Consider the following 24,122-nt stretch of genomic DNA (forward strand, 5'->3'; position numbering starts at 1 on the left):
GGCAGCAGTGGGCAGGGAGGCGCGCCGATGCTCAGACACCGAGGACTGGATGAATCACCCCCGGGGTGTTGGCCAGCTGGAGAGTGACGCCTGTTTCCCAGGGCTGGTCTGTTCAGTGTAAGGATTTTAGAAGACTGCTGACACCCAGCACTAAAGATCTGTATTTCTCAGAGCAACAGCTCTGAAGTTCAGAGGGATGTCAATGGTTGGGACCACAGGATTAAAGGAAAGAGTAATTTACCTAGAAAAATCCCAATGTGCGGTCATGTTGTTGGCTTGTCTCCCATCGGCTTCTTGGTGGAATGGGACCTGTCACACAGGTTCTCAGTGGCACAGTTAGTTCTACTCCTTTGAGCACAAGATGATACCTTCTCAGTAGTGAAGCCAATACCCAATAACAGCAAGGAAATCCATGCTCTTGTCTCTTCACCTTCCTGTAACACAATTCCACAGACTAGGTAGATCATGAACCATAGAGATCGCTTTCCTGCAGTTGTGGAGGCTGGAGAATCCAAGGAATGTCTCTGTACCTGTTGAAGCTATGCCTTGTGGCTCAGAGGTGGTGTCCTTTGGCTGCACACTCACAAGGTAGAAAGAGTGAGTTAGCTGCCCAGAGTCTCTTTCACAAGGACACTGCCATCATTTATGGAGATTCCATCCTAAGTGACCAAGTCAGTTCCCAAAGCCTCTGATCAGCATCGTGGCCCTGGGGGATAGAATTTTGACATGGGAATTCCATAGAGACATTAGCATTTGGCACATTGCACCATGTAACCATACTGTCTTGACTCTCCAAACTTTAGTTTCCAGACCCATATTCCAGACTGATATTTGAAATGGCTTAGAGAGAGCTGTTGTGAGAACAAAGTGGTCATCTTCATTAAAATGTTTAAGCCCAGTGCAGGCCTGAAACCTGGTGTGTATGCAGTAAATATTAATTTGCTTCCTTCTTCCTTGCCCCTTGCCTTTCCTTGCAACTCCTCCAGATGTCCAAATTAAAACAAAAACCATTTCACAGTATCTAAAGCTTAGGAAAGGTGATGGGACATTATCAACCTTGGCAAAGCCAGGATTCAGTTCAGCTGAAAGGCAACAGGCTGCCACCCAGGCTAGTATTGAAGGAAGCCACATACCAGTCTTCCGGGCCAGGGGCATAAAGTCATGTTAGCAACCCCTGGAGGGTGTGCAGCTGGTGAGGGTGGCAGTGGTGACAACTTATAGCTGAAGCAGATTTAAAGCATGAGGTTTATACTGTCGAGACTTAGTCTGCGGGGGAGAAGGCCATAGCCAGGGAAGCCATAACTTTACTCTGCATTTGAGCTTGAAGAAGTTTCCTAGTCCCAAAAAGGACCAAATCTTCTTACAAACCCACCGTTTCTGAGTAAGATGTGGCCTGAAGGGTCATGTGGCACTAACTCCTGGGAAATAATTCCAGAGTAGGGCCACAGACATTGAGACAGTTTGGCTCCCCGTACTGAAAGGGTGACGTCAGCCATGCAGATAAATTCCAAAGAACCAATCACCCCTCAAACAATATTTTACTAGCTTGTAAAATGTTCCCGAGCTCTTTCCATCCTAACAGCTCCCTGGGAGCTGTCCAGGACATCCTGGAAAATTACAGCGAGAAGGTATCTCTCCAGGTCTTCCTCACCCAGAGCCTGGTTCCTTTTAGACTTAGTCTAATTTCTTTCAATTCTGTGGCTCATTGTTTAATGGGGGAAACATGACCCAGCACTAATGTCACAGGTGGTACAGAAGAGCAAGGGGAAAATAACCAAGCTCCAGGTTCTAATCAGAAAACATGCCAGAGGTCCATCAGGACATGGCATTAAAATTATTACAATCTGTCCCTCGAGTTCTTACAAAGTCACTTTTCAAAACCTACATATGAGCATGTTTCTGTCACTCCCATGGATCAGAACACGTATCAGACAAACTAGAGAGAATCTGCTTAGGAGTCTTCATCAAGATAACTTTTGAGTCAATCCCAAAGATAAGACCACCTCGATCCCAAACCTCTCTGCCATTATTCTTCAGGAAACAGAGGTTCAAGAGAAGCAGGAGTGCGTTGATCAAAACCCCTGAGTCCCTTTGAGAGAAAAGATAATTCGTTGGGGCGCTGAGAACTAAGCAAAGCCAAGCAGCTTTTCACTTTGTTTCCTTTTTCTCTTCTTTTCTTCCCTTTCCATTTCTTTTCTTTTCTCCTCCTCCTCTTCCTTCTTTTCTTCTTCTTCCTCCTCCTTCTCTTCTTTCTCCTGCTCCCCCTCCTTCTTTTCCTTCGTTCTCTCTCTCTCTCTCTCTCTCTCTCTCTCTGTCTCTCTCTTTCTCTCTAGCCAGCCAGGGTCACTTAACAGAGAATGCAGTCTACTAATGCAAAGAATGTTTGAAAACATGTAACATCTTCTCATTTGTGGTTGACAGTGGAGCTGTGATCCTACTCTTATTAGTGCTATTTTCCAGACAGAGAAATAGAATCTTAGAGAAGGTACCTTGCCCAAATTCAATCAGCTAATAAGCAATAAACCCAGACCACCCAGTAACCTAGCTTTTCTGAATCCAAGTTGGTACTCTTTGCCCTATGTTTCAGGCGTTCTTTTTTTTTTTTTTTTTTTTTTTAAGATTTTATTTTTATTGGAAAGCCGGATATACAGAGAGGAGGAGAGACAGAGAGGAAGATCTTCCATCCAATGATTCACTCCCCAAGTGAGCCGCAACGGGCCGGTGCGCACCGATCCGAAGCCAGAAACCTGGAACCTCTTCTGGGTCTCCCACATGGGTGCAGTGTCCCAAAGCTTTGGGCCGTCCTCGACTGCTTTCCCAGGCCACAAGCAGGGAGCTGGATGGGAAATGGAGCTGCCGGGATTAGAACCGGCGCCCATATGGGATCCCGGGGCTTTCAAGGCGAGGACTTTAGCCGCTAGGCCATGCCACCGGTCCCTGTTTCAGGAGTTCTTACATAGATGAGGAAACCAGAGATGGTGTCACAGACAACAATGGAAACACCAATCAAAAGGGATCTGAACTTGCACTTGGGGGAGCTGACTTTTTTTTTTTCATAAAATATTTAGTTTATTTTTTTTAACATATATTTTTATTGCATTTCCTTTTTTAAAAAACTAATTACATTGCATTATATGATACATTTTTTAATGCACTGGGATTCCCCCCGCCCCTCCCAAAACCCTCCCCCCACGGCGGATTGCTCCGCCTTGTTGCATTTTCATAGTTCAAATTCAGTGACATTCTTTCATTGGAGGTATTTACCAAGCATAAAGTCCAGCATCTTATTGTCCTGGTAAGTTCAATGGTTTCTTGGTGAGACCATCTCTGGTCTAAAGGTAGAGCCGGCAGAGTATCATTCCAATCAATTAAAAGTCTCAACATAATATTTCCAACCATTTACAACATTGTGGCATTAATTGACATGGTATTGATTAACCAATATGTTAATAGGAAAATGCAGGTTCTCAACCACAACCTGTGACTTCTTCATAGACATTTCAATTTTGGTTTACATTTAACCGTATTCTATACACCTTAAAATGGCTTAGATTGCTATTCAGCTGTCTCATGCCTATTTTAATTTTAGTCTTTAGCATTTTATAGCATTGAAGCATGATTTCGCTGAACCTGGATGTTTTTCGGGTGGTCTAACTCTATAATTCTAACAGGATATATGTCAACAGTTTAGGTGAGCATGTTTAGGAGGGGTGTGCAGAGAAATCTTCCATACCCCAGTGAGGAGTAACTAATCTTTGTGTCCCACCCAGTGAGGTATAAGTGCATCCCCACTGACCGTTTCCTGTCTGGTTCTAAGCTTTTCTTGTTGTTCTCTGTCTATCTATTCTAGTTTTGTTTGTTTGTTTGTTTTGAGGGGTTTCTGGAGAGCTCCTGATGGTTATTATGAGAGGGGGATGGGGACCCAAAGTTGGAAGCAGGCAAGGACCAGAGAAAGCTCCTCTCCCTAGTCCCGAAGGAAGTTTACTGTTCTTCTGTTTCTGCGGACCGCTCAGGGATCCTGGTCGTTGTTCCGATGACCTTGGAACCTGCTAGGCAGGATTTGGGCTTCTTCCATCCCATGTGGTAGATCCAAATGGGGACGATTGACCTCAGAGCTCTTGGTCTCCGAAGGCACTCCATTTGGGGGAGCTGACTTTTAACAGAATATTCATTCAACAAGTCCCCAAACTATGTACCCCAGATACAGATGGCAGAATGGTTCTGAGGTAGGGATAACCCAAGGAGCCTGCCCTGGGCCAGCAGGGTCCCAGGATCCTTGCCCTGCCCAGGGAATCCCTGGGGCTAGTGTCTTTCCGAGGCGGAACTCTGTGGTCAGTATAATGTGAGCCTGGGTTGTCCACTGGGCTCTTGTAGTCTGGAATCTTAAGGGGAAGCCCTGCAGTGGGTCAGACCTCCTGCCATCCTGCAGCCTGGTCCATAGGGCACAAGCCTGGACCCCAGAGTCAAGCAGGATCACTCACAGAGGTCCAAATTCCTGCTCTCTGTCACTTTCTCCGCTCATGGGGCTGGGCCTTGGGAGGTGACACAAGGACAAGACAACATGCTCAGGTGTTGACTTCAGCCTAGGCTCAGCCTCAGGAGGCCAGGCCACAGCTACACAGCATGTCCCGGCCAACACTGTCATAAGCATAGATGATCACACCCCAGGCTAAAAAGGCGGAAAACCAGTAGGCAAGGAAACCGTTTTGTCATCCAAGGACAATAAAGTTTATGTATTCCCAGATGTGAGTCCTCCCTCTTAATCAAGGCAGAGTCCTGTTCCAGTGAAAAGAGCTTTTCTCTAGCAAAGTGGGAAGGCAGCTTATTTGGGCCTAAATTTAGACTTCACCCCGAGGGCTCCAGCACCTCGGGGCTGCCAGCAGAACAAGTGAACAATTCAGTGTCCCTCTGGCTACACTCAGCTCCGGGGCTAAGCCATCATGAGCCCCACATGTCTCTAGTGCAAAGTGTGGGCAGCGCAAGTTCCCCCCACCCCAACTCCTCCCCTGACTGGCTGCTGCCCAGACTTGATTGCATCTTTGGGGCATATGGGTTTGGTCACTCTGTCTGGGTGTCAGTTCCATTTGAGTACATGCCAGGGACCAGCTGCTCTGAGCACTGAGGTCCAGGGTTCCCTTTGTTTCTCAGCCTGGCTGAGCAACAGAGAAGACGAAGACAGATGGCATTGTCCCAGAGAGACCCTGGGCTCAAAATCTGACTCCATGGGAAGTGTATGGCAGCACAGACCCTACTGTGGGCCCCAACTCGCTACCACCCAACCCAGTCTCTGGCACCAGGAAGAGCTGGCATGCCTTGGAGGGCTTGTAAGAGCCATCAGACTAGACAGTACCTTCCCAGTTAGCACTCCTGCGGAGGTGAACCAGTGTGTGTAAGGAAGTGAAGCAAGATGAAATGCCCACTCCATGAAACAAGTCCAGCAGCATGCGGATGTATCTGTAGTGTCACCTCATTGGACACTTCCCTCAGTTACATGCCATCCCCACTAGTGTCCCACAGAACTGTGCCTGGGGCTCAGGGATAGCACTGCCTCCTCTCAGCAACCATTGATGGTGCACAGCTTCCTCTGTCCCAGTAACAAAGGAGGGGTCTTGCTCTTCTTTTAGTTTGAATTTCCAATTCCTGGTGTTTAGTAGACCTTCCATAGGTATTCTGAAGAATGATCTTTGAGTGAATGAATGGCATTCAAATATGGAATAACCTTTTTAAAAATATGTTGGTGCCTTCCTTAAAAAAAAAGTGGAGGAAGAAACTGTTCAACCCATCTGGACAATAAGTAGCTGGACTCTATGCTTGGTATACGTTTGCAAGGAAAGAATCTTGATTGAATTTGAACTGTAATTCTGCATCAAGGTGGAGGAATCCACCAGGGGGGAGGGGCGTGGGGTTTGGGGGAATTCCCAGAGGCTATGAAACTGTCACATAATGCGAAATAATTAATAAAAAAAAAGTGGAGGGGGGGAATTGGTATGAAGCCCCAGGATAACAGAGTTATATAAAAAAGGTGGGTGGGTGAGAGGGGTCTCCTAGCACCGCCTAGCCAATTCTGTCCACCCTATGGAGGAAGGGCAAGTTCCTCTGAGGAGGGAAGAAGCACTTGTTCATGCATGACAATTCCCAACTGGTTCCTATCAAATGGAATAAATGGGGCTATGTTGTGCTTCTTCCTCTCTGCTGGTCCAAAGGTGGTGCTGCTATGCTCCAGTGGTCCCCTGACATCAGGTAAAACAAGGATCTCAAGAACTCTGGCACCCTATGTGAAATAAAGCCCCTTATCATCTGCCTAGCCTGTCTGTCCCTGTGCCAATCCACTAGTCATGGAGACTCTTCATGGAGAGTTTCCAGACTGTACCTGACAAACTTAGGAGGGCAGCCACATTCAAGAACTCACTCCACCAGTCCTGACTTCACAGTCCTTTCAGGGATAGTCCAGGAAACAGAGACTTACAGGCAACCCCTTAAGGAGCAGAAGTCTCAGCTTCTCAAACACAGGTGATGTAGTTACCATGTCTTCTGGCTCTAGAGTCAAGCCTGTAAATATTCCAGAGAGCCATGCCTGTGTCATTATTCCTGGAGTTTGGCTCTGCCATCTCACTCAGCCAATCCAGAGGCAGGATGAGAATGAAAATCCTATTAAGAAAAAATAAACAAGTTTTTTTGGTTGTTGTTCAGGAAATGTCTGGCTACCATGAAACAAAGAGGCTTCAGTTGTAAGGCAGTGCGCTAAACAAGAATAACAGAAGATTGCTGAAAGGAAGGCTGAATAGGGTGGACATGTTGGTTTCCTTTAATAACAAATACACATAAATGATTGTAAATGGTTGTGTGCATTTCAATTTGATGTTGAAAAACTCAACGGGTAGAAGCTGTCGCCCTCTACCGGATGGAATGTCACAAGACTGTGATTTCATATTTGCTGGTGCCTGGAAGTTCTGTGATGATAATGCCTGAAAGCTCCAGGGGTGATGATGATGGTGATGAGGATGAAGATGGAGAGGGAGAGGTGGGAGGAAGAGCATGGAGAAGATGGTAACTCTGACACTGAGGGGAGCTCTTCAATGTCCTACAAAATGCACTTAGACCGTTGACTTGTTTGAGCCTCACTGTGACCCTGTGAAGGAGGTTGTGTTGCAAATGAGGTGGATTTGTAAGAAGTCAAACCAGGTGCTTGAAGATTCTGGGTCCATAAGGGGAAGAGCTGAGATTTGGTCTCTGGCTTTCTAGGTCCAAGTTATGCATTGGTTTCCCTCCTCTACTAATTTGGTGGGTTGTATTGATATTTACTTGAATCCAGTTATTTGAGGAGCATTTTAAAAACACTCTCCTTTAGCTTGTGAAGGTGTGAGTCATTCGGTCATTCATTCACAACGCCTAGTCATATACCCATTCAATGCCTTGCCCTTGAACTATAGACTAAGGAATAATGGAGAACCAACCATTCCCAGCATATGTGGGGCTCTCCAGGAGCAGTCAGCAAACCAGCGGCCAGTTCAGTGAAGATCATAGTGTCCAAGAGTGAGAAGTGGTTGAGAGGTGCCAAAGCCAGGTGAGTTCACACAGAGGTCCTAGAATGACATGTTTTAGTAGCCTGAATCTTCAGGAAAGTGATTCCTTATGATATAACCAGCCTTGGTCTTCCCAAGTCTAAACCTGAAATTTCGGGTGGCCTGAGACATTTGCCAAGACATGCCCCCCCCTTAATAAACTTAGGAAGTATGGGTAGAAAATAATTTCCATAATTAGCTAACATTAACAGGACTCTATAAAAAGTTTCCTGAAAATTCATGTAAAATGCAATTATGAAAAAAAACTGTTTCTAGATTTCAAATAAAGCTATCTTTTCTAGTTTCATTTTCTGCTAACCTTTTAAAAAATAAAAATTAAGAGTCTATTTCTAAAATACCTATAGGGCTGGTATTCATTTCAGGGTTGGGAAACCTTTTATTTTTCTGCCAAGAAGCCATTTAGATATGGCATCATTCACAGGCCATGCAATATTATCAACTTAAAAATTAGCCTGCTATAGATTTATTGAATACCAAATCCTGCCTATGGTTGCCCTGGCAGGGCCAGACCAAATGATTTAGTGAGCCTGACATGGCCTATGACCCTGACATTCCCCGTTCCTGAACCAGCTAAACAACCCACTTTAATCCACAAAACCCAGATCAACACAAAAACCTTTCAATAGGGACATGGTAATACAAAATGTACTACATCCATTTCATGGAATGCAACTCAGTAATAAGGAACAAACTACTGACATATGCAACAACATGGGTGAATATCAAGGGTATTGAGCAGTTGGGGGAAATATAGAGCAATCTTAAGAGATTATACACTATGTCTTCCCACTGAAATAGCATTAATGAACTGTGAAGAGGTGGAAAAAACATAATTGGTGCTGTGGGTAGGAAAGAGGAGGACGGTGGCATTGCAAGGTGGCTGCTTTATGACGACGAAACAGCTCTTAAACTTGATGAGGTAGTAGTCACACCTTTGATAAAAATCATAGAATTATAGCCAAAGCCTTAAAAAGGGTTGCACGGAAAAACTGGCTTAACATCAGTAATCAGCCAATCAATATCCTTGCCTCGTCAAGGAAGAGGACACTATGGAAGATGAGCAATGATTTTAATATTGTTATAACTTATGGTGGACAGTTTCAGAATTAGAAGAAAGAAGGGAAAAAGCTAAAGATGAAGGGAGGAGGGGAGGCAGATGTTGCACCTTTGAAAGTGCAAGCTGTGTCTCTTACCTTTGACAGAGGTATCCTTAAAAAGATGAGTAGAAAGCAGTCACTCTACATTTCTACTAGGGAAGAAGCCAGGGTCCACAGTGAATATTGAGCCTTGAGCTCCAGCAGTAAAATTCTGCATGGAATACTGCCTGCGAGCAGTAGAGAGGCAGTAGAGGAGTGTCGGGCAGTGGAGAGGAGTGTAAGGACTGAGGATGCATCCAACTGGGGCAGATTCTTTACCCTTTGACTTCTTCACTATCCTCTGTGCTTCCCAGGAGCCACAACAGGGTCCTCCAATGCCCCCATTCACAGCAGTTAGGACTGATGCTGGCTGGCCCTGGTGGCATCTACAGAAGCCATTAGTGGCTCATGTGGCAGTGACTCCCAGATTATAGGTCACAGCGTGAAGGACCTAGAGGGGGCTGCATTTAGCATGCCATAAAGATACAGTGCCACATCCATGTCTCAGGGCAAGATTCAAAAACTGGCCCCGTTCCCAGTTCTAGCTTCCTGTTAATGTGCACACTGTGAGGCAGCAGCGGATGGCTCAAGTGCTTGGGTCCCTGCCATGCCTGTGAATTCCAGGTGGAGTTCTGGGATCCTGGAATCAGGCTAGTCCAGCTCTGACCCTCACAGGCATTTGGAGAATAGCTGAGTGCTCTCTGTCTCTCTGCCTCTCCAAAAAAATTAGAAGCAGCTGGAAGAGGCCATGGTGTCTGGCACTTTGGCACTGGCATGAGCAGGGACTCCTGCTGGATGTAGGAATAGGACGTCTTAGAGGGAATTCAGTCAACTCCACGATGCGTATTTTTGTTTTAAATGGAGGGATTGAATTAGATGAGTCTCAGCACTATTCCAGTGCTAATAGTCTGCATTTCCATGAGTCACCTAAGCTAATCTAGTCACTGTGATTCAGCATTCACTGGGGCTCTTTGCTCTGTTTCCTGGCAGCCAAAGTGAAGTCACGTATGCTTTGTGCCAAGTGCTTGACACTCATCATAGACAGCTTGTATTATTGGCTGCAGCTCTGTTTGAGTATCTTGTCCCACAACTCAACTGAAAGTGCCCCCCTGAGAATGTAACTCTGATTTGTAACCCTTGCTGTCTTTTGCTATGTGAAATTATAGTTTAAATGAACAGAACTCAGTGCCTAAAGAAATTTGAAATTGAAAATACTGATACATCTGGCATTTGATGATACAAAAAGTTGAAAGTTCAAAATTCTGTAGATTAAAACTCATCAGGAAGCCAAAAAGATGTAATGGGAACTTTAGGCAACGTATTTGTAAAATAAAAAGATAACAGGTCATACATGAATAAACAGTGCTCAAAATAAAATAACAAATGGCCAATGAATAGAGAGGTATTCAGTCTCAATCTCACTGTCGAAGACATGAAAACCTACACAATGAGATGCTGGTTTTTTGTTTTATTTTGCTTTTTCTCTTTTAGGACAGCAAAAATTAAAATGAATCATTGCAGATTTTTTATATCATGGATCTTGGGACTTCTAAGATGATAATGGAGATGAAGTAAAATTTGGTAGAAAATGAAGAGGTCTTAAAAATGTGCTGAAATGTTTTATCTCAGAGATTTGTCTTGAAAAGTAATGATTAAGAACGATTTAAACACCTGCTGTTTAGGATGTGCACACCCCACATGAAAGTGCCTGGATTTGGGTCCCAGCTCCGTGTCTGATTCCAACTTCCTGCTGATATGCACACTGGGAGGAAATAGGAATGGCCAGTTACTCAGGCCTTCACCCATCTGGGGGCAGGAGGACAAATACATGATTTGTGAAACATTTAACTTTTTTTTTCTGTTAAAATTGCCAAGATTCCAAGCATAAGTGTTGGGGAGAGGTGAGACAACACTGTCCTTACTGCTGATTAAACAGATGCTCACTGGAAACTTGCAGAGAAACGATAGAGGAATCTTTTGAATGGGGCATCAATCAGCTCCATAGCTACATACTTACTGAAGCTTGGAGGCAGGAATTTGTCTCCTTTACAAAAAGGGGAAGAGGAATCCCATTAGGTCCCTTTCTCCCTCATGGAGCTCCAAGGATTACAATCTTGTATCTAGGCTCTGGTGAGACATGAGATTTAGCATAACATTGGGATCCTAAATTTCTAAAGAAATGAGTATGCCATATTCCAAATTTCTGAACCCAATCTTTTTCATGGAATTAGTAAAAAGAATCCATTCTTGAAGTCCTGTAAACTGAAGATGGACAATTTGGCTTAAATTTCATGGTGGGAAAATAATCTCACATGTAATGTGTGGGCCATGCAGAGTGTTAACCAAAATGCCCAGCACCATAACCGGAGACACTGAAACTAGAACCTGAGATGGGAAGCTGATTCCTGATGTGGGCAGGTTTCCCAAACCATTGAACAACACTCTTGATCCTAATGAAATTCTCATCCCTCTTTGTTTTTCCTCGCTGATATCTACCTTTCTTCCTTGGAAAATAATGCTGCAGTTACAATTTCACATGAATAGTTTCTGTTAATAACTTACTGAAATGCCACTTCTGTGATGTGAGACCAGATCTTTTCGTCAGGTAAGGAACCTCATTATCCTGCCCAGTGGGTGATCTTAGCAACATGCCTACAACTCTTGTTCAAATTGTACCAGTGGTTGCCATCTAGCATCAGACTTCTAGACCCCCTGTTTACTCTTTAATTTCACCAAGCCATGGGTAATGGATTTCCTATTGACTGTGTGGTTGATAACACTTATCACACGGGAATGTAGAGAGTGAACAGGCTGCTGGCCAGAGATGGCCAGATTCCCCCTCCGGCTCATTCCACTGGAGTTGGTTTGCTTTATGGGTAAGAAATATACTCCAAACTCTTGGTTTTATCCCTCTGGTAGTAGTCATCATAGTGGTCATCCTGATGATTTGTATCGTATCAAAAGGTCTTATGTGCCTCCATGTAGCCATCTGCCACCAGCTGGTCAAATTTGTCTTATAAAAGGAAACAATTTTAAATATGCTAGAATGTTATAGCCAGTGCTGTGGTGTATTAGACTAAGTTTTTGCCCTTGACACTGGCACCAATTTGAGTTCTGATTGCTCCACTTCGGATCCAACTCCCTGCTTTTGGCCTGGGAAGGTAGTGGAGAATGCCTCAAATCCTTGGGTGCATATATTCACATGGTGAGACCCAGAGGAAGCTTCTGGCTCCAGGCTTCAGATAGGCTCAGCTCTGGCTGTCGTAGCCATTTGAGGAGTGAACCAGCAAGTGGAAGATCTCCCTTTTTCTCTCCTTCTCTCTGTAACCTTACCTTCCAAATAAAATTAAACTATTCACTAAATTACAATAAATTTATTCATTTTATAAAATTAAAATAAATCTTTAAAAAATTATAGAATATCTGGGCCCGGCGCCATGGCCTAGTGGCTAAAGTCCTCGCCTCGAATGCTCCTGGATCCCATATGGGCGCCGTTCTAATCCCAGAGGCTCCACTTCCCATCCAGCTCCTTGCTTGTGGTCTGGGAAAGTGGTTGGGGATGGCCAAAGGCCTTGGGACCCTGCACCCGCATGGGAGACCTGGAAGAGGTTCCTGGTTCCCGGCTTCGGCAGTCACTTGGTGGGTGAATCATTGGATGGAAGATCTTCCTCTCTGTCTCTCCTCCTCTCTGTATATCTGGCTTTGTAATAAAAATAAATAAATCTTTAAAAAAATTATAGAATATCTGCAGTAGCTTACATAGATTATATATCTAATATTTTGTTAAGCTGAGTACAGTGCATCTATTAAACAGAAAATGGCAAAAGTGTGTTACTGGCATCACCTTATTTTTATAATGTAACTATCAATAAGCAGTAAAGATAAAACATTAGCTATGTAATTATTTTAGGATTTAAAATTTGATCCATTTGAAATGTATCCTGGTATATGACATGAGATATAAAAGTGATAGAGATGTCAAAATCTCTTTCCACCAGACTATTGATTGTGTAATAGATCCAATCCCCTTATCAAGCAGGGTATCTCTCCTCTGTGTGTGTGTGAAATTCCCGTGGACTCAGGTTTATTTGGGGGGCTTTTCGTTTTGTTTCCCTGCTCTGCCTGCCTGTCCGTGCGTTAGAACCTCATTGTTTTCCTGACTGAGTACTGCATTCTACTGCACACACAATGCTCTTTGCAGAAGCATTTTGGGAGTTTGACTATGACAGTTTGTAATCCCTCTGAAGCTGGTTCCTAAGTGCATTATCTCTTCTATTGCCTTTAAACCTGATTTCTTCCCACTACACTTTCTGATTGCTGTTTTACATACGTAAGCTATATTCTCTCATTATTAACTTTTTACTCCAGTAAAAAGTTTACTCTAGTAAACTTCTCGTTTTACTCTAGTCTTTCATAACTTCTCAGGTGATGCTTTCAGATTTTACAGGAATACAAAGGTATGGTCTGTAATTCAGTAGTACTCATATTTCCATTTTACATTTTTTTTGTAGCTGTGACTTTTGTCTAATTGTTTCAGTTTGTATTTCCAGTAAAACAATAAAATCACTGTTATCTCTATGATGTTTTAGAATTTGGTGAGAATAGTTTTAGTATTGAGTATGGTTTATTCCAGATTTGGGCTTGAGAGGGGTAAATGATATATCTACCTGTTAGTAATGTATTAAGTATCTTATCATAAGTAGGTTATGACAAATGATCCCTTTGCATATATGAAATTTAACCATTTTATTGTATTAAAATGCTTAATTTTACTAGATTAAAATGATTACTTGGTCAATTTTTTGATATTGAACCAACTTTACATACCCAGACTGTTACTTAAATATGATGTATTATCACTTCAACGTACTGCTGCATGATATTTTCCAATGTTTACTGCAGGATCTTCCCATGAATATTCATAAGAGAAATAAGTATTTTGAAATCTGGGGGATTTGGATATCAATGTAATGTACTTTGATAAAATTGTAAGATCCAAGATTGATGTGATGGCTCAAATGGCTAATTCTTTAACTGCAAGTACCAGCATCTCATATGGATGCTGGTTCATGTCTTAGTTCTTCCACTTCAGATCCAGCTCACTGCTAATGGCCTTGGAAAGCAGCAGAAGGATGGTCCAAGGCCCTAGGACCCTATGTCCATGTGGGAGACCTGGAAGAGCTCCTGGCTCCTGGTTTCAGATTAGCTCAGCTCTGTGTGTCGTGGCCAGATAGGGAGCGAACTAGCAGGTGAAGATCTTTCTTTGTCTTTCCTTCTCTCTGTAACTCCATCCTTTCAACAAAAAATAAATCTTTAAAAAATGAAATCGTAAGTCCCCATCAATGCTCTTTTTTCTTAAAATATATTTGTTTGAAAGGCAGAATGACAGATTGTCTATCCTCTGGTTCCTGCCCCCTCCAGTTTAATTCTGGTGTAACCCAATGTCAGGAGCCAGGAACTGCATCAAGTTCTTCGACTTTGAAGTCAAGATCCCAAGTCCTCGGGCTCTCAGCCACTAACTCCCCAGGTGCCTTAGCAGGGAGCTGGCTCAGCAACAGAATAGCTGGGACTTGAGGTAACACTCAGATATCAAGTGAATGCTTAACCCACTGAGCCACAATGACAACCCATTGTTTCTCTTCTATTTCCCTTGCTTTTCCTACACTGAGATTTTCCACTTGAAGACGTGGTGGAATTTTCTTGCATAGCTCTCTCCTGCTATTTTTGTGGGGGATTATTCTTTGACAGTTCTATTTTTTTCTGTGGAAATGTATTTCCTTGTATTTTCTTGGTCTGTTGGTGTCAGTTTTTTTTTTAATTATTTATTGTTTAACTTCATTAATTACATTGTATTATGTGACACAGTTACATAGATACTTGGGTTCTCCCACCCCTCCCCAAACCCTCCCACCATGGTGGATTCCTCCACCTTGTTGCATAACCACAGCTCAAGTTCAGTTGAGATTCCCCCATTGCAAGCGTATACCAAACATAGAGTCCAGCATCTTATTGTCCAGTCAAGTTCAATGGCTTCTTAGGCATACCCTCTCTGGTCTGAAGACAGAGCCAGCAGAGTATCATCCCAGTCAATTGAAAGCTCCAACATACCATCAGCAAAAATTTACATCATTATGGAATTAATTGACATAGTAATGAGTAACCAATATGTTAAAAGTAAATGTGAGTTCCCAGCCACCTTCTGTGACCACCTCACCTACACTTCAATTTTAGTTTATACACAACATATAACATTCAAAACATAACATGTTATACATAACATCATATCATCTTAAATTAAGGCAAACATGTGGTATTTAACCTTTTGGGATTGGCTCATTTCCCTTAGCATTATGGTTTCCAGTTTGGCCCATTTGGCCACAAAGAACTGCATTTTGTTTTTTTTAATAGCTGAGTAGTATTCCATGGAGTAGATGAACCATAGCTTTCTTATCCAATCCTCTGTTGATGGGCATTTTGGTTGCTTCCATGTTTTTGCAATTACTGATTGTGCTGCTATGAGCATAGGAGTGCATGTTGGTTTCTCATAAAACAGTTGTTCTGGATATATTCCTAGGAGTGCTATTGCTGGATCATACGGTATGTTGAATTTGAGTTGTTTGAATATTCTCCATACTGATTTCCATAAAGGCTGTACCAGCCTGCAGCCCCACCAGCAGTGGAGTAGGGTTCCCTTTTCCCCGCAACCTCGCCAACAAGTGTTGTTGGTGCTTTTATTCATGTGGGCCAGTCTTACTGGCGTTAGGTGGTACCTCATTGATGTTTTAATTTGGATTTCCCTTATTGCCAGGGAACTTGAGCATTTTTTCATATGTTTATTTGCCATTTGGGTTTGTTCCTTTGTGAAGTGTTTGCCCATTTCCCGTGCCCATTTCTTGAGTGGCTTGTTTGTTTTGACATTTTGGTTGTTTTGTAGCTCTTTGTATATTCTGGAGATTAGCCCTCTATCACCTATGTCGTGTGCGAAGATCTTCTCCCATTCTGTGGGTTGCCTTTTTACTTTGTTGATTGTTTCTCTAGCTGTACAGAAGCTTCTTAGTTTGATGAGGTCCCAATTGTTTATTTTGGTCTCGATTTCTACTGCATTTGGAGTCTTTTTTAGGAAGTGAGGGCCTACCCCTAAGTGTTCCAGTGTGTTTCCAACATTTTCTTCCAAAAGTTTGAAGGTTTCTGGATGTAGGTTTAGATCTGTTATCCATTTAGATCTGATCTTAGTGTATGGTGAGAGATGTGGATCTATCTTTTTGTTTCTGCAGGCTATTAACCAGTTGTCCCAACAGCATTTATTGAACAGACCTTCCCATTTGCCTGGATTGTCGTTTGTCTTTTTGTCAAAGATTACTTGGCTGTATCTGTGTGGGTTTCCTTCTGGTGTTTCTATTCTGCTCCATTGATCTTCTTCTCTATCTTTGTGCCAGTACCACGCTGTTTTGATAACCACTGCCCTATAGTATGTCCAGAGGTCCGGAACTGTGATTTCCCCTGCTAACTTCCTGTTCTTCAGGATGGTTCTAGCTATCCGTGGTTTTTTGTGCTTCCAGATGAACCTTTGGATCATTGTTTCCAGTTCCATGAAGAATGTTTTGGGCAATTTGATTGGTATTGCGTTGAATGTATATATTGCTTTTGGCAGTATAGACATTTTAATGATATTGATTTTACCTATCCAGGAGCATGGGATGTTACTCCATCTTTTGAGGTCTTGTTCAATTTCTTTTTTAAGTAGTTTGTAGTTTTCTTCAAATAAGTCTCCTACATTTTTGGTTAGATTTATTCCCAGATATTTCATACTTTTCTCTGTTATTTTGAATGGTATCTTGCTGGTTAAGTCTTTTTCCATCTTGGGGCTGTTCGCATACACTATGGCTGTTGATTTTTGTTCATTAATTTTGTACCCTGCCACTCTACCAAACTCTCGTACAAGTTCTAGCAGTCTCTGTATTGAGGCAACAAACGACCTGAACAAACCCATAACTGAAGTAGAGATTGAATCAGTGATTAAAGACCTCCCAACAAAGAAAAGCCCAGGCCCAGACGGCTTCACTCCAGAATTCTACAAAACATTCTGAACAGAACTGACCCCAATCCTCTACAAACTCTTCAAAACAATAGAAAAAGAGGTAACCCTTCCAAACTCATTCTATGAAGCCAACATTACCTTAATCCCAAAACCAGACAGAGAACTAACAGAGAAGGAAAACTACAGACCTATCTCTTTGATGAACATTGATGCTAAGATTCTCAACAAAATCCTAGCCAACAGAATTCAAAAACACATCAGACAGATCGTTCATCCAGATCAAGTAGGATTCATCCCTGGAATGCAGGGATGGTTCAACATTCGCAAATCCATAAATGTGATACACTACATCCAAAAACTGAAAAACAAGAATCACATGATAGTATCAATAGATGCAGAAAAAGCTTTCGACAAAATCCAACATCACTTCCTACTAAAAACCCTAACCAAGGTAGGCATAGATGGAAAAATCCACAACATAATTAAAGCCATATATGAAAAACCCAACGCCAGCATCATACTGAATGGAGAAAAGCTGGAACCCTTCCCACTGAGATCTGGAACAAGACAGGGATGTCCACTTTCTCCACTACTATTCAACATAGTCCTAGAGGTACTCACTGAGGCCATAAGACAAGAAAAAGAAATCAGAGGAATCCAAATGGGAAACGAAGAAGTCAAACTCTCACTATATGCAGATGATATGATTCTTTATGTAGGTGTCAGTTTTTAAAAGTCATATTCTCCTAGGAAATTGTCTGTTTCACTGAGGTATGAAGTTTGTTTACATACGGTTTAACAAAACAGGCATTTTAACTTGTACAAAAAATTATGAAAATATATGTAAATTACATTATAAATCAAAGGCTAACATCCTTACATATCGATTAGCTATACTAAAAAAAACCCCTTATATAGAGATAGAAAATTTCAATAGGTAAGTTTTCAATGTAGTTCAAAACATGTCTCTAAAACGTATGAGCAGATGCTCACCTCACTCATAAGAGACATGTATATTAAAACAGACCGGTTTTTTTCTTTTTTTTTTTTTAAGATTTATTCATTTTATTACAGCCAGATATACAGAGAGGAGGAGAGACAGAGAGGAAGATCTTCCGTCCGATGATTCACTCCCCAAGTGAGCCGTAACGGGCCGATGCGCGCCAATCCGAAGCCGGGAACCAGGAACCTCTTCCAGGTCTCCCACGCGGGTGCAGGGTCCCAAAGCATTGGGCCGTCCTCCACTGCTTTCCCAGGCCACAAGCAGGGAGCTGGATGGGAAGTGGAGCTTCCGGGATTAGAACCGGCGCCCATATGGGATCCCGGGGCTTTCAAGGCGAGGACTTTAGCCGCTAGGCCATGCTGCCCGGCCCAAAACAGACCGTTTTTATATACACAAGTCTACAGTCATTTCTAAGTACTCACAGGGGACCGGTTCCCCAAACCCATGTATGCTCTATATAAAATGGAGTAATATTTGCATATAACCCATGTACATCTTCCCTTATCCTCAAAGTCATCTCCACATTACTTATAACACCTGATACAATATAAATTCCTTGTGTAGATACTACACAGTATTGTTTAGAAATTAATAAGAAGAACAAGAAGCCTATACATGTTCAGTAGAAATGAAGCCATCACAGACCTACCTAAACGTGGTACTGGCTTTGAGTTTGGTTAAACCCACCAGTGCAGAAGATGCACCATATTGGAACAAGGTTAACATTTGTTCCTGAGTTTTTGGTAGGGTAGCTGGGAGGAGCCAGTCATCTCATGCATTATAGGTGGAGTGAAAACTTCCTGCATTATCTAGGGAGGGAAATTTTAGACAACCCATCAAAATGCAAACTGACATGACCCAGACATTCCACCTGCAGAAACACAAGCTCCATTTCTGGGCCAGCTGGGCCTGAAAACCAAACACAGCCCCTGACACCGTCTCTGCTTACAGCAACTCCTGTCACCTCTCACCGGATGGGGACAGTTTTCACATAATGGGGAACTGGAGCTGCAACATAGCTGATGGAATCATGCTTGCTGATATTGGCCGGAGCTCCTCTTTCCTTGGCTTGATAACAAGGGACCATACACCAGGAAACAGATCCACTCCTGTGATCCCTGCCTTACAACACCTCTGAGCCCTCAGTGCACGCATGACAAGTGCTCTCCCACCTCTGACTGCTTTCAGATGTGGTGAAAATTAAATCTGCTTTCCTCTGTCTTTATTATAGTAAAGCCCACTTGATAAAATTTGTTACCCAGGGACAATTACCCTATTTTCTTCTAAATTTTGCTTTCTACTTGCCCTTCACTTCAAATTTTGGCACATTTCTGGGGAAGGCTTTGGCTCAAAGATACCTCCTTCTTTCTGATACTTCTCTAACCTGTACATGCCATCTTATCAACCTCTCAGAATTATGCACTTTGAGGAACAGCAAGCAAAAGGGGCATGAACTTTCTTTACCCAAAGTGATCATGATACTAATATGTTTTTCTCTTGTTCCTCACTTCCCAGCCAAGTTAGAGAAGCCCTTCCTTCCTCTTCTACTCTGCACTTAGCATAAAAGATAACCGCAGGGTGGGTTCTGAGCCAATGGTAAGGGTGCTCAAAGGGTTAACTCCCTTCCCACCAACAGAATGAAGCTTTTTGCTGACCCTGTGTGAGATGGGTTGGGCCAAATTCATTTTAGTTGCAGTCAACAGGAAAGTAGGAAGGAAAATAGGATTTAACAAACAAAGCACTAAAAAGAAAAAAAGAGAGAGAGGAGAGTCCACAGCAGGAAATAATTATTTGGGCAATTGTTCACTTTGTTAAAGGGCTTGCCTGTATGAATATCCACCAGGATGCAATGCTGTGTCCGAGGTTTCTCCTGCAGCCCCCTGTCTGGTCTAATTAGTTACAAGGGTGGTTCCAGGGGCTGAAGAAATTTGCAATTGTGTTGTGTTTCAGGGGGAAAGAACACATATGTCATTGAAGTAGAGTCTGGCACCAGCTCACTCTGGTGAAACGTGGAGTGGTCGGCCAGAATGGAATCAATACGAAAGGAAGCTTGAATGCCAACAGAAGTGGTTTGCAAAAATAATTCCCTCGCCATTCCATCTGCCTCGGATTAAGCATGTTAAACGGTTCAGTTCAAGTTAACATTTCTAATATATAGATATACATAAATAAACAAAACCACATATTTTTATCAAATATTTGCATTTGAAAACCTCCACTAACACACACACATACACACACAGCTCAGACTGTGTGCTTTCATCTAGCCCTTCTCCCTTTAGAGCACTTAGGCTAAAAACATGGACTCCAAAAGAAAACTCGGATTGTTCCATGAGAAAGAATAAACCCCCTTTGGAAAGGAAAGTGAAAATAATATTTGCAGAATAAAAGTCCTTCAGTCTGTAAAGGGAGTTTTACAGCCGGACCCTCAAGAGTGTCAGCCAAGGGTTCAGCTGATAGACCAACAGAGGGGCTCTTGGTGAACTCAGGTCTCCAAGAGTAGCTTATTTGTTGTTGTAGCAACAGGTGCCCAGCCCAAGTTAGTAATCTGTAGCCATCATAAAACCATCCCCTTTCATGGGAAAGCCACCCTGTTCGTTGTAACTTTGCATGAATTACAGCATGCAAGGTGATATAATGTCAAAGATAATAGGAAATAGAAATTGTCAACAAGTATTCACTGTGAGGCAGCTATGTTATTACCACCCCTGTGTAACAGATGTGAAAACTGAAGCACAGAGTAACTTGAACTTGAGTAACATGAACTTAACCAAGGTCTCTCTCTCTCTCTCACACACACACACACACACACACACACACAAACACAAGTAACCTGGAGCCATGGATTCTGACAGGCAAGCTGAAGCACCAAAGACCCTAGGGCACCTTCTGGGCAGCCTCATTCCATGTCAGCCCTCTCTTGCTCCCTGTATACACAGGAGAAAGAAAAAAAGGCAAAAGATAGGCCAAACAGGAACTCAAGAGCAATTTCTAAGAACGGGTGCCAGGAGTAGGCAAAGCAGGATTCATTATAGAAAGTATTTCTACAGACCTGGACCTCCCCTTTGTTCCAACACACCAAGGTATTAAAGAGGTCCCATGTCCAGCTCCCTTGTCCCATCTAGGATAAGAAGGCTACAACGTGATCACTGAACAGGCCCATAGGGAAAGAAGCTGCTGTTTCCCGGGAGCGAATTCCTGGGCCTACTAAAAGAGATGTTAGCAAGCTGTCAGATTCAAGTTCAATGCTTGAATTGTGTCCTGCCAGGCCCAGTGGCCTCAGTGCTCAGGCTTCCCTGGAGAATCCCAAGATCCATGGCTCCAGGTTATCTGAAAAGGAAGTAGGTGGTGGAACAGGAGGGTGAGTGCCTAGTGGGGTTGGGGACACTCACCATATGGGCTCCACCCAGCTCAGTAGAGGTATGCCTCACATAAACATCCCAGATTGTGGCTGATGAAAGCTAGGCTGGGAGAGTTGAAGGAGCTCTCCGCCAAGCAGCCAGTGAGTGGCAGGCAAAGATATGAGCCAGTGTCTGACTGCAATGACAGATCTCTATTGGCTCAGTGATACTCAGCTAGCCATACCAAAGGCCATTTTACACCCAGTTTTTAAGGTTACCCATGATACTGTGTTGCCAGCTGCTAAAAAAATTATTACCAAGATTATATAAAAGTCTACAATATCAATGGCATCCTCAGGGCGAGCTGTAATGCTTGCTGGAGGCTAGGGACTTAGGTCCCTGAGCACATTCCATGTATTGCGCTGCAGGTCCCTGATAGTGACTCTCCTCCCAAGTGCACAGTCCATGAGCAGACACATGTACCAGCCGCCGACGGCAAGCTGGCAGGGAGCTTGTGTGGCTCCCAGGTCAAGCTGAGCAAGACTGTGGAGAGTTTCCAGCACTCAAGGTAACGGGAAATGGTGAGCAAAGTAGGTGAAAAGCCTTGTCTAATATTTCCATTTACCTACTTTGTCTGTCTGAATAAGTGTCATTAATTCAAACCATTTCAAAATGGGGCTTGATGATGTGCGAGAACGGAAGCCCCCAAGCCCCGGGGCCAATCCACACCACATCCTTGCTGACTCTATCTCTTGTGTGCAGCGATCAATTGCCCGCCAGCAAATGTGCCATGAACATTGCAGCTATGCTGACCACTAATGTGCATATGTCTGGGTGTGCACTCAGCGAGGGGGGCAGCCTCGTAGCAAAACCACACGGCTGCTCTTCCCCCAGCACATTTCCATAGCTTGATGTCTTCCCTCAGCCCTCCCCCTCCTCACACAGGTACCTCTCCCTGTCTAGCCACCACCCACCCAAACCCCCAACCCCTGCCCAACAAGACCACATGAGGGACGCTTCCAGGGAAGAAAAGACAGAACATGAATTTCTCTCTAGGAAATACCCACAAATCAACCCTCTTGCTTACTTCTCACTGTTAATGCTTTTCTTAAAGACGGCATGGAATTCTTATTGAAATAATAGTTTAGCTTCAAGAATACTGTTAATGCTGCAGCCAGAAGGAAAAACCATTCCTTTCCAAGAGCAAGAGAAAAGTCTGGAAGCTTAGGAGCATACAGCTTTAATATTTGTGTTGATAACATGCCACGGACTTAGAATATTTTCCATTTCCTCTCTGTCCTTTTTCCAGTGATTTCAAAGGCCTTTATTAAATCTATCAAAACCAAATATACAATGAGTTGTGATGGTAAAAACTAGTTGGCTTAAAAAATACTCTAGAAAAATGTATGCATCCAAATGAGTCTCATCTTCCTCAAATAGACTCCTTTGTGGGTATGGAACTTACTCCAGTTCTTTCTGTCTCTGTCTTCTTGAACATTCATGTGCACACACACACACACATGCACACACATACACACATACTCCATTATTTGTGTGAAAAATTCTTCTGCAGTCTGATTCATCATAAGTACCTCCTGGTAATATATTATGATTTGTAGGTGAATTCCAACAGATTGAGTACCACCTCTGATATTCAGAAGCATAATCATGTCATTGCAGAGTACAGACGATCCCAACTTACACAGATGCAAAAGCCTGCCTGTTCAACCACTCTGTTTTTTCATTTTTGCTACCATATCCAATAGATTATCTTAGAAACTTTATTTAAAAAGTGTCTTTTTGTGAGATGATTTTGCTAAAGTGAGCAAATTTAAGGTAGGCAAGGCTTTCTATGATGTAGGGTGGCTAGGTGTAAATGCATTTTGACTTAAGATAGTTTCATTTTATGAGGGGTATATTGAGATATAATTCCATCTTAAATGAAGAAGCACCTATATTTAAGCATGAAGTGACTGCAGAACCAGTTGATTTTCATTTTCTGGCTTAAGAGTGAACTCTGTGGATGACTACAAGGCAGCGACACGTTCTGAGTAGAACCAGGCATCACTGACTGTCTAAGTGGTTGCGGGGAGAATCATGGGACCTAGAATATCTGCTTTCTTACTGGCAAGATCAGGAAATTAACAGATGTCCTACCTACTTCACAAGGCATTCTGAAGACCACTTTGTGAAGACCTCCCATCTGAGGGCTGATGAGAAGGGTAAAGTGTTGCCTGTTGAAACTTGTGCCACTTAAACTTTCCCTGTCTCCCAGCAGTCCTTGGGTGCCTCTGCGATTCTCTACTTGCCCTCTGCACAGAGCCCAGGACTCAAACATCTAAGTCAAGTTCTAGAGGTGCTCTTTGTAAACTGTAAAGCCCAGAGCAAACTTTAATGCATTCTCCCTAGATTTGTTTTTATCAGCCACCTGGTCTGTCATCTATAGACATCTATCGCCACACCTAAAATAATAAATCATTTCAAAACACTCATTTACTGTGACTCACCCTGACCTTGACCTCTAACAACTAACTCTCCACAAAGAGGTTCCCTGTTCTCTAATAACAATACTACTGTGATAGGCAGAATTCTAAAGACGCCTCCAAGATCCTCATCCCCTGATCATTTCAGTAAGATACAGATCTAAGGTATTGCTATGAAAGAATCTTGCAGGTGGATCTGAGATTCTAGGTCAGTGGATTTCAAAACAGGGATTATTCTGTATCATCCAAGTGGACCTCATATAATCCTGTGACTCCTACAAAGTGAAACAGGAAGGTAGAAGAGTGAGTCAGAGAGATTTGGGGGTACTGCATTTATTTATTTATATGAAAGGCAGGGAGAAAGAGAGATTCCCAACATTTGGTTCATTCCCCAGATGCTTCCGAGAGCCAGGGTGGAAACACAATGAGTTGGCAACTCAGCCTAAGTTTACCACATGGATGGCAAAGAACCAACTGCTGAAGTTATCAGATGCTGCCTCCCAGAGTGCACTTTACTCGGACCCTGGAATACACCGCA

This window comes from Ochotona princeps, chromosome 20, assembly GCF_030435755.1.
Source record: "Ochotona princeps isolate mOchPri1 chromosome 20, mOchPri1.hap1, whole genome shotgun sequence".
NCBI classification, from domain to species: domain Eukaryota; kingdom Metazoa; phylum Chordata; class Mammalia; order Lagomorpha; family Ochotonidae; genus Ochotona; species Ochotona princeps.